Source organism: Helianthus annuus, chromosome 4 (genome assembly GCF_002127325.2).
Source record: "Helianthus annuus cultivar XRQ/B chromosome 4, HanXRQr2.0-SUNRISE, whole genome shotgun sequence".
Classification (NCBI taxonomy): Eukaryota; Viridiplantae; Streptophyta; class Magnoliopsida; order Asterales; family Asteraceae; genus Helianthus; species Helianthus annuus.
Window position 1 is genome coordinate 34,616,900 of NC_035436.2, and position 10,865 is coordinate 34,627,764.

The window sequence follows — 10,865 nt, forward strand, 5'->3', positions numbered from 1 at the left end:
CACAATGCGTGTCAAGGAAACGTCTGTCATAAATGAAGATGACACGCGTGAATGCGTGTCATGGTTTTAGAAGTTTTAAAAAAGTATATATTTATTTTAGAATTATTAATTTTCACATTAAATGACAATTAGTATCTCATGATACAAAATAAAATACATATATAGCAAAACAATTTATTTCATTCAATATTTCATAAAAAAAACAAACAAACATTATAAAGTTAACAATATTTCATTAATGTCGATACAAAATAACACTGGAAAATAAAGGTTGCTACAAAAAGTTGATCATTTTTCACAAATTCTCTGGTCACTTGAGTTGTCTCGGACAGCAAGAAACCATCATCTTCATCGTGTCTCAGCCGCACCTTTTAAGCTTCACATATTCAAGTGTCTTTTTTCTATAATCACCTTTTCCTGAAAAAAGATTATCATTTTGTAGAATTTATTAAATATTCTTACTTTTTGCTGCATAAAAACTAACAATGAAAGAAAGTAAAGCATATCTTACCGGTCAGTTTAAAGAGAATGATATAGATGTTACCCCACTAATTAAGGCTTGTCTAGCTCCGGCCACATCACTCGAGGAAACATGTACGGTTATAATCATATACATTTACCAGCTATTAATAACTCATTCCCATACTAAACAACAAAAAGTAGCAACTATTATAATATGTAACAATACAATTAGGTCATATGTTTGTAAAGCTCCACATCATTGTCTGTCTTGAAGATTTTAAGAAGAAAGCAGTGGAACAAAACAAGAAAGACGAAAGAGCATATTTGGAGCCTTACAGTAACAACCTTTTGGTGATTGATGGATGAATAGAACCGGTGAATAATGGATGAACAGAACCAGCTAGTTGTAATTTGACTGCACCATTCTTTCCAAACATCCATTGCTTGTGATCTCCGTCAAAAGTCATCACCAAATCTACATTAGTACATCTTCACATGATTTAAATATTAAACACACCAACATTAACGCAGGAATTCATGCTTCACAACTATGTTAGGATGAAATAATGGGTAAACAGACCATACTCAGAAATAATAAACAAACTTATTTGCAAATGCACTAATAATAAACAAATCATTATTTGTAAAGAACACAATTAAAATTGCTTCACAACATTAAAATAATAAACAAACTTATTAGTGTTCCTTCAAGCAATTAAAATAATAAACAAAGCAACATTAACAGTCGCTGGTTGAACTCATAAAAATGAATCCTTGCTTACTGTAGCCAGGGCATGGAACCGTCCCGTTTGGAGCCGGAGACGAGGCATGCTAACCGAGGCGGAGGAGGGAGTGTGGAGATCGGGAGGGGGTGGAGCTTGTGTTCGACGAAGGCTGACAGTGGTGTAACGACTGTAGAGAGGGAGGAGTGGAGTGCCGGTTGGTAAAGTTAGGGTTGTTAGAAAGAGGAGGAATAGGGCGATGATGGATGCAATTGTTATAGGGTAAATCCATTTGCGTTCATTAAGTGTGGGTGTTTCAAATGCATTCTCAATTTTGTCATAATTGTGAACAAATTACGAATAATTATGAACAACTGCCGATGGTGAAAATTGGGGGAAACGGAATTCGACTGGAGAATGAGATTTGGTTGATGAAATGCAGACATGTGAGTGTGTTTGATCTTCAGATTGATTGTATCAGTGAAATTGGCAGACGAAAGAGGTGAAGGGTGCAACTGTGTTTGATGAGGATGGGGTCTGTTTTGGCTTCTTCTTTTAAAAGGATTGAGAAGGATTGGAGGTAAATGAAATTTTTATTATTTTTGAAAAATAGGATTGAGAAGGTAAGGAGGGAAACAAAATTTTTAATATTTTTGAAAAGATACATTTAAAGATAAAGATGACATACAAAAAAAATGTGTGTCATCTTAAACATGAACTTTTAAAAGGATGACACTAAAAGATGACATACAAAAATGTGTGTCATCTTTTTTTAAAAGATGACGTTTTTTCATAACACACATTTTTGCACGTCATAAAATTAGTGTGTGTCATCGTTCGTGTGTCATTAAAAGCTTTTTTTCTAGTAGTGCACTCTAGGTTGATCTCGTATAGACTAAGTTGCCATGTGGATTCGTTTTAAATTTTTAAACTTATACTTATACTTATGCTTAAACTTGTATACTCGCCTTTGCTTTTGCATTGAATTGTATTTTAAACATGTTACAGGTTGATGATGATGATGCTATGAAAAGAAGTAGCGTTGATGCCTAGATACACATTTAGACGTTTAGGTTTAATATGTTGTATCAATTTTGCTTGTGTTTTTATGTACTTCTTTTGAACTTGTTGTATTTGAATTTCTTGTAATGTTGACAATTTACTTTATGAAATGAAATCGGATTATTAAAATATTGTCACAAATAGCGTTATGATGTCTCTAGCAATCTTCACACTTCGTCTCATCCCGATGTTTCCGCCATTGGTTGGGGTGTGACATCTGACATGAGCTCATTTAGCTTGTGTTCAAGATCAAGATTGTCTAAACTTACCTGTTGTCCTGAAGTCTCTGGTATGTCATCAGAAAGTGCCATAAGACAGAAGTTGGCCATTTCTTCTTCTTCTTCATCAGAAGAGTCATCAGATAGCCATGTATCTGTCCCAGCAATTAAGCTGACTTGTTGTTGTTGCTTCTTAGCTTCCTCAAGCTTCTTTTCATAGTAAGCAACATCTTTCAGCTTCTTGGTCTTGCACTCAGATGCATAATGACCTTTTTGCTTGCACTTGTAACACACCACCTCAGCCTTTCCTTTATCCTTAGATCTAACTTCTTCTTTAGATCTACCATCCATCCTCCCTCTATCACTCCTCTGGTATCTTTGGCCTCCTCCCCTCAACCTCTGCTCAAATGTTTTGGTGAGCAGTGCTATTGCTTTAGCAAAAGCTGAAAATCTGATGATGTATCAGAAGTTTCAAAACTCTGGCTGTTTGATGGTTGTGTATCATTGGAATTTGTTTGTTTTTGTGGGTTTGAGATAAGAGCTAAAGATCCCCTCTTTGAATGGTTTCTTCAAATATTTCTTCCACTCTGGGGATCAAGATGCTGTATAAGTCATGAAGACTTATGTTTCCTAGTTCTAAGGTTGAGGACAAAGTCATTGTGAGACTCCTCCATTCTCTAGGCAAAGCATCAAGAAATTTTATGTTTCTTTCATCATTTGATTTAGTTATTCCAAATTTCTTTAGCTCGTTTAAAAGTTTTGTGAACCTTTGATATGTTTCATTTAATTTTTCATTAGGTAAACTTTTAAACCTTTCATAAGATGAGACGTTATTTGTTCTCTTGTTTCTTTTCATCCTTTCTCCTCCTTCACAAAGATTTTCCAACTGATCCCATATTTCCTTGGCTGATGCACAAGCATCAACTTGTGAAAATATATCATTGGGGATGGCCATAATTAAGAGTGATTTTGCTCTTTCATCCCCAGCTACCAGTTCCTTGTCTTCCGCGCTCCAGTTTATTTCACTTTTGGGAGCACGGGAGGCAGGGATTGCTGGTGTTTTGTCAGTTGCTGGAACTGCTGGTATATCAGTCATTGGTATATGTGGACCCCTTTCAATGGATTGAAACAGAGCTCGGTCATGACCATTAAGGAAATTGACCATCCTGATTTTCCATTGGGGGTATTCCTCTCTGACCAGAGTCGGAGATTTGGACATAAAACCAATATTGAAAGCATTATTCCAGGATTGAAAGCTGGCCATATTTAGAAAAAAGAAGAAGAGCGATTGATCGTTTGAAAATAATTTATTCAATCTGCTCTGATACCAATTGTTGGACCCAGTATGGCCTTAACAACTTCTTTTTACGTAATATGGCAAGTGATTTCAGTATATGTGAAAAAGATGTGCGGAAATGGAAATCAGACTTTCAAGAAACAAGACCTACAGAATTATCAAGTTTATATCACTTTGAAACAAATTAGTTTAACAATGTGATTGTAAGATTATTATCTAATACAAATGAATCTTGATTTCTGTGGGTGAGAAGAGCAGTGGAGTTTGGGTGTTTGTATATGAATGCTAAGCTTCAAACTAAAGTATCGTCTGCCTCTCGAGCCTTCTATTTATAGACGGCTGTGGACATGAATAAACAATTGTTTATTCATGCAATAAGTCCTGCGTAAAGTAGCAATTTGACATATTCATTGAATCCATCGTTCAAGTTGCATTTGTAATCATGATAACCAATAATGTCATGCTTCGGTTATTGGTGGCAGGATAGAGTAGTGATTTTTAGACAAGTGGGGCTTTCATCAGAATTTCTGATAAACCACTTCATCAGAAATTCTGGTGAACAAATCATCAGAAAGTCTGATGATCAGAATCGTCAGAAACTGATGATATTTCATCAGAAATATCATCAGATCCATCAGAAATGACCTTCTCTGATAATCCAAATCAACTCTTGATCAACTTGTGATTCTTTGAAGTAGACACTTTGCATTTCAGTTATCCTATCTGATCTTCTTCTTCTTGCTGTGATCTTCAAGACTGTTATCTTCTTCAGAGATCCAGTTGATTGAGATTTTCTTCAATACTTACAAATAAAGTTTCCTAACAAATACAACTAAAGCAAATAAAATAAAGACTCGGTTACAAGTCAAAGAAGTCAAAACATATATATATATATATATATATATATATATATATATATCATACTGATTTATTTTGATTTTCAGGTGTTTTAGCATATGTAAATGAAAATTGGTCAAACGACTACAAGGAAAGGTTTGTTTCTGTCTGGATTGATCAACCAATAGAGTAGAGAGTCAGCATGCAAAGCTTAAAAAATATTTGGACGGTTCGAATTCTGGTTTGGATAGATTTCGACGTTGTATTGACCGAATCATGACGTGTCAACAAATAACAATTAAAGAAAGCTTGGAAAGTAATAGAATTGTCCGCATTCATCAACATAACCTACGATGTTTCACACTATTGCGTGGTTTTGTTTCAAATGAGGCTCTCAAAATAATTCTTGAAGATCGTGAACGATGGAAGGATCGCCTGGTGCACTGTGATTGTCGACTTCGCACTAGTCATGCTTTACCATGTGCTTGCGAAATTTCAAAGTATATAACATCACGTAAGTATATTCATGTACATCAAATAAGACTCTTCATGTTAAAGTTTCAATAAAACAATATGTATTTGTATTTGCATGCAGATCAATATGTTTCCTTGGATTCGATTGATATTTTTTTGGAAGAAGCTAGATATTTCACCATTGGTATCTTTTCAAAATGACGATGTTAGCTGTGATGATGAACTACTACTTTTTAAAGAATACTTTAAGAAGCAGTCTAAAGATGGACAAAAAAGTTGGTTAAGAAAACTGAAGGATGTCCTTTTTCCAGGTAAAACCGACATTCAAGAACCTCAAGTTCAAAAAAAAAAAAAAAAAAAAAAAACTCGTGGATGACCAAGCTTGAAGAAATCACAACAACAAAGTGTCAAAAAGGAGTCGGAACCTCAAGCTAAAAAAAACACTTGTGGACGACCAAGCTTGAAGAAATCGCAACAAGATAAGCCGGCCAGACATAGTTCATACATGATAGACTTGAACGAAGTGCCACTGATGAATCACTTGAATATAATGGGTGATATTCCAAACGTATTTCATCCATACATAACAAATATACGAAATGTTAAACCCGATGGAAATTGTGGATTTCGAGCACTAGCCGTTTGCCTCGGACTTGATGAACATGAATACTATGAGTACATTCGACAGCAAATGAGAGAAGAGTTACAAAATCGATATCATATCTACGCGGCCTCAGGGATGTAAAGTCATTATATCATGACTTATGTTTCTTTGGGTCGCCTTGTCCAGAAGAACACTGGATGAAAATGCCTGAAGCAGGTGTTTTGATTGCCAATAAGTTTGGTGTAATCGTCCATTCTTTAAGCATGTCAGGCATTTTCACTATTTTTCCGTTTTGGAGTGGTCCAGAAGAGATTCAACATCACAGAGCTCTTACAATTGCCCTAGTAAATGACGAGAACCATTATGTCATGGTGGAATTACAAGGAGGGTACCCAATGCCTACAATCATGCCTTATTGGAGTTTTCGCAACATTAGCATGTATGCGGCTGGATGGGAGACCATGTATAGGTGGCGTCTAGAATTATATACCCAACTTTATCGTCATGAAAGTGGTTTTGTCGATCTAGGAGATTAATTGTTTTAATGTTTGTACGTTTACTGTTTTATTAGAGACTCATTATTTATTTATGATTAACTTTTTCACTTTCGTATTTATAATAAAGTGTCTTGATTATTTATTTATTAATATTGATATTAATACTAATAATAGTATAACAAAATATAAAAAAGTAACAAAAGTATTATAAAATAAAATAAAATAAAAAACATAATTATTACTTTTGACTTTATAATAAAATATAATTATTACTTTTAACTTTATAATAAAATAATATAATAAAGTAGTTAATCATTACTAAATCATTACTAAATTTGACTTTTGGGTATATTAATTTTTATCTTGGGTGTATTTATCACACCCTTTTTTTAATGGCAAATTTCTTTTATTTCTGTTGTATGTGAGACTTAAACTCTCTTAAGGTGTTTAAAGACTTTGCTTTGCTAATGAACCATCATCCCATTTGTCCGTAAGTTTGTAAGTGCTTTACTTTTTTTTATCTATTAAATAGTTTTTATTTTATTTTTTATCTATTAAATAGTATCATTTTCTAACAGCAACTTCTATATTACTAAATTCAGTGGCGGAACTAGAACATCAATTCAGGGGTATCCCAAATTTTTTTTTATCGTGCAATCATACAATATTAAAAAAACATGCCGCCCAATTGCCCAAATCAATAATCATTCAATTTTGGGCTATTATTTACTTATTTGGGCTTAGCAAATGTGTATTGTTTACTTATTTGGGCTTACCTAATGTGTTATTATTTACTTATTTGGGCTTACCAACATCTTATTATTTTGTAAAAAAAATTTTGAGGGGTTCCTCGTACTTGTTCAGGGGTGTCCTATGCATAAAAATCGAAAAAAATTAAAAAATTAACACTACTAGTAAAAACTTGAGCCGTAGCCCGGACTACGCCCCACATAACTAAAGGTCCGCCCCTGACTAAATTTGACGCTTCGTCTATAGTATAAATTGTGGAAAAATTTTACATTTTTCATCCATTTTTGTTGATAACAAGTGAAACAGACAAAAGTCCATATGTCATCATATTTCTGATTCAAAATCTGTCGCAGATATGCCATTTTGCAATCACAAAAATCTTTCTTGTAAACAGTTTGCGACGGCCTTTTAAGGACCTTTTTATGCCAGAGATTTAGTGACCAATTTGCTACCGTTTTGCGGTTGCTAGTTTTAGTTTTACGCAGGGGCGTACCCATCCCAAGCCGTAGGTGGGCGAGCGCACCCCTAGAAAAAATAATTTTTAGTGTTATTTTTCGCAAGAAATTCTGACCGCACCCCTTGGGAATTTTCACCCGCACCTCTTGAAAATTTTCAACCGCCCCACTTAGAAAAAAAATATATTATGAATTCAATATATAAGTATATAATAAAATTTATATAATTATTATTTAACCATTTATGCACTTTATTACTTAACTCAATCAAAGCCCAATCTACAATCTATTTTTATTAACCCAAGCCCAAACTCAAAGAAATTTGAACTAAATAAAATAACCCAAACCTATCCACCCATTCCAATTCCAAATCCAGCCCCAAAACAAACTTCCAGCGACTTGAAGCCACTGCTCACGGCCGGACGGCTTTTTTCGCCGAAAAATCCAAAATTCCGGCAAGACCGACCCATATTACGCTAGAATTCTGATATAGAACTATTATGGTTTCTACATTGATTTTTTTTTTTATGTGATGATTAGGAGATAATATAAATGTACAAGAGTTTGGTCTTTTTATGTTTTTTGGGTTGTTCTAGATTTATAGTTAAATGATTTTGTTGTTTTATTTATAGCTTTGTTTGTTTAAATGATTAGTTACAAGTAATCCACATTTAATACTAAGTCTTGAGTGTTTGAAAATAAAATTAAAAATTATGGACTATGGACATGATTGTTTATTTTGTTTAAGTGTTTATTGTTGTTTTATGAAGTTATGGAGCGATTTATATGTGATAGGAACCATGAGTAAGAATGTTTTGAACTTATGGAGTGTTTACTATCTCTAGATGATGTTTTGGGAAGGTTTAAAAAAATGAAATCCTGTAGGGCACGATTTTAAATACGTTTGTAATGACGTTTGACGTGTTTTTGATGATTATACAAATTTTAGTTTGATGATTTTTTGTCTTACATGACCCGATCTGATCCGACCCGCTATGAACCGATTTTTTTATATAGCTAGGGGCCTAAAAATTTTAAAAATATTTCGCACCCCCGGGAAAAATTCCTGGGTTAGCCACTGGTTTTACGCCTATTGTGATTTCAGTTGCAAGTCTGTCGCTAAATTTGTGATACGTATTCTGTCACAAATAAACAAATGTGTAACCGGTTGTTTTGCACTTTTATCTTTTTAATGTAATGTCTATAACAATGAAAAACTTGTTAAGAACACTACATTGAGAGTTGAGTATTGAGTGCATGTATCATACTTTTAGAGAATATTGATGTTTACACATGTACCATTAGACAGTTATGTATGTGTCTACAACGTTATGGTTCTTGAGTAAACACCAATTTAACTCGAAGGTTTAACTTGTGGTTAGTCTCATTCACAAAGGTTAATCTTCTTTCTTTCCTCGTCTAATAACTGCTTGCTTGTAGACTGGTTAGGTAAAACGAACAACACCGTAAAGTTCGTTACAAGGAGGGGAGGTGAGGGTGGGGGGTTCTTCTTGTAACCACCCACTGGCGTGAGAATAAGTGTGTGTTAATAGTGAGAGACTAGGAGAAGCGATCCTTAAACCTGGAGTTGAAGTCCTCTATTTATAGCCAAAAAGTGTGAGGAAGGAGATGGTCTGATGGGTCTTAGGCCAGACGACTCTATTAAGGAACATCTTGTTTGTCTCCTTTGACACGACCGTTAGTGTGTGCAAAGGATCAAGGTGTTGGCCAGGGGCGGACCTAATGTAGGTTGGGGTGTAGCACGGGCTACGGCTCAACTTTTTTCCGGTAGTGTAAAATTTTATTTTTTTTTCGATTTTTATACTAAGGACACCCCTCAACAAGTACTAGGACACCCCTGAAAAAAAAAATTTACAAACTGAAATCAAACCCAAATAATACTGATTATATTAGCCCAAAAAAAATGATAGCCCAATAGTAATTAGCCCAAATAACCAAATAATAACCCAATAGTGTATTAGATTGTTGTGCTAATTGTGATTGTGAGTTGTGAGTATTCTTTATTTCTTTTCTTCTTGAGTTCTTGAATTGTTTAATTTCGATCTAAAAATTAAAAATAAACCTAGCCCAATCTAATATCTAAAAACTTATTGCCAATATTAATTCATAAAGCCTAGCCCAATCTAATATCTAAAAACTTATTGCCAATATTAATTCATAAAGCCTAGCCCAAATGTGATATGCTCAATATTGATTCGTTAACCTAAATACTAATAACTTAAAAAAAACTAGTTTATAAAATTTAATTCGGTAAGGCATAAGGGCCTTTTTTTTGGCTCACCCAGGGCACTTGAATTTTCAGGATCGGTCCCGCCCCGTAATGCAGGTAAAAAAAATTATGTTCTCTAAATGTATCGTAAAAAAATTTGGGATACCTCTGAATATTTCTTCTAGTTCCGCCACTGGTGTTGGCGCACGGTAATTGGAATCACGTGGCTTAAGAGTTGTCCTTGATGTCGGATTTGTCACCAGCTGTGAGTGGAGATCATGGAGTAGAGTAAGATGCAACCTGATTGGTTACACATCATTGTTCTTTTTATACTAATTGTCTCCTGCACGATTGTTCATCATGGTGGTTCCATGATCACAGCCTGGCGTATCCTGATTGGCTGCTTGCTCTGTCATCTGTACTACTTGCAGGGGCGGACCCACATGAATTGGATCGGGGTCCACGGACCCCAATGTTTTTTAAAAAATTAGTAGATTCGGTATATTAAATTGTATAAGGACCCCATAAATACAATTAGGTGGACACCATAGAAAGAAAAAGAAACCTGGTGCAGTGGTAAATCCTTGTTTTTACCAACAAGAGGTCATGGGTTCAATCCTTGTATAGCTCATTTTTCCTCTTTTTTTTTAAGTCTAGTTCAAACCTCGCTATGACCCGACCTGAACGAGGACCAACCCGAATATTTAATGTTTTGTTATGACAATTTTAAACACTGAAAAAATTGGACCTCATTGAAAAAAAATCCTGGGTCCGCCACTGACTACTTGTACCTGAACCAGTTGTCGTTATGCCGAGTGCGCCGTTACGGTCCCGCCCGCCTGTAATGGACTCCAGAGATTGTGGCTAAGTTAGGGTATGGCACCTTGCGCATTAGTGTCGTTTCTCAACCCGCAAGATTTAGGATCATACCCCTTCAATCCTTTACTTGTATATAATTTTCGAAACGATAAATGCTCAAGATGCATCTCGATGATACTAAGTCCATAATGAGTGATACATGTCTATTAGTACCAATACATTGTGTAGATAGTCGTCACACAATCAACATGGCACGCTAGTTCGACATAAGTGGAAAAACTAATTTACCCATGACACTAAGATCTCACTATATTTTATAGAGAGTTACATGACATCAGTGCATTCAGCAATAATCTTAAACACACAAATTATCGTCGATAAAGTAGTTGAAACAAATATATCAAAGCTATGGCACTTGCGTCACATCGAAAAAAAAAG

The 10,865-nt window shown here is 34.8% G+C and overlaps 1 long non-coding RNA gene across 2 annotated transcripts; it reads right to left on the minus strand.

The window, feature by feature from the left end:
* Positions 1–211: 211 nt before the first annotated feature.
* Positions 212–1,742, minus strand: LOC110934535. Of its 2 annotated transcripts, none has more exons than XR_002588417.2 (3): positions 1,245–1,742; positions 512–951; positions 212–417 (listed from the first exon to the last, which is right to left on the minus strand). It is a non-coding gene; the product is annotated as an uncharacterized LOC110934535 (long non-coding RNA). The 2 variants fall into 2 exon arrangements; XR_002588416.2 differs by having other exon boundaries at positions 512–937; positions 1,245–1,740.
* Between the last annotated feature and the right edge of the window lie 9,123 nt (positions 1,743–10,865).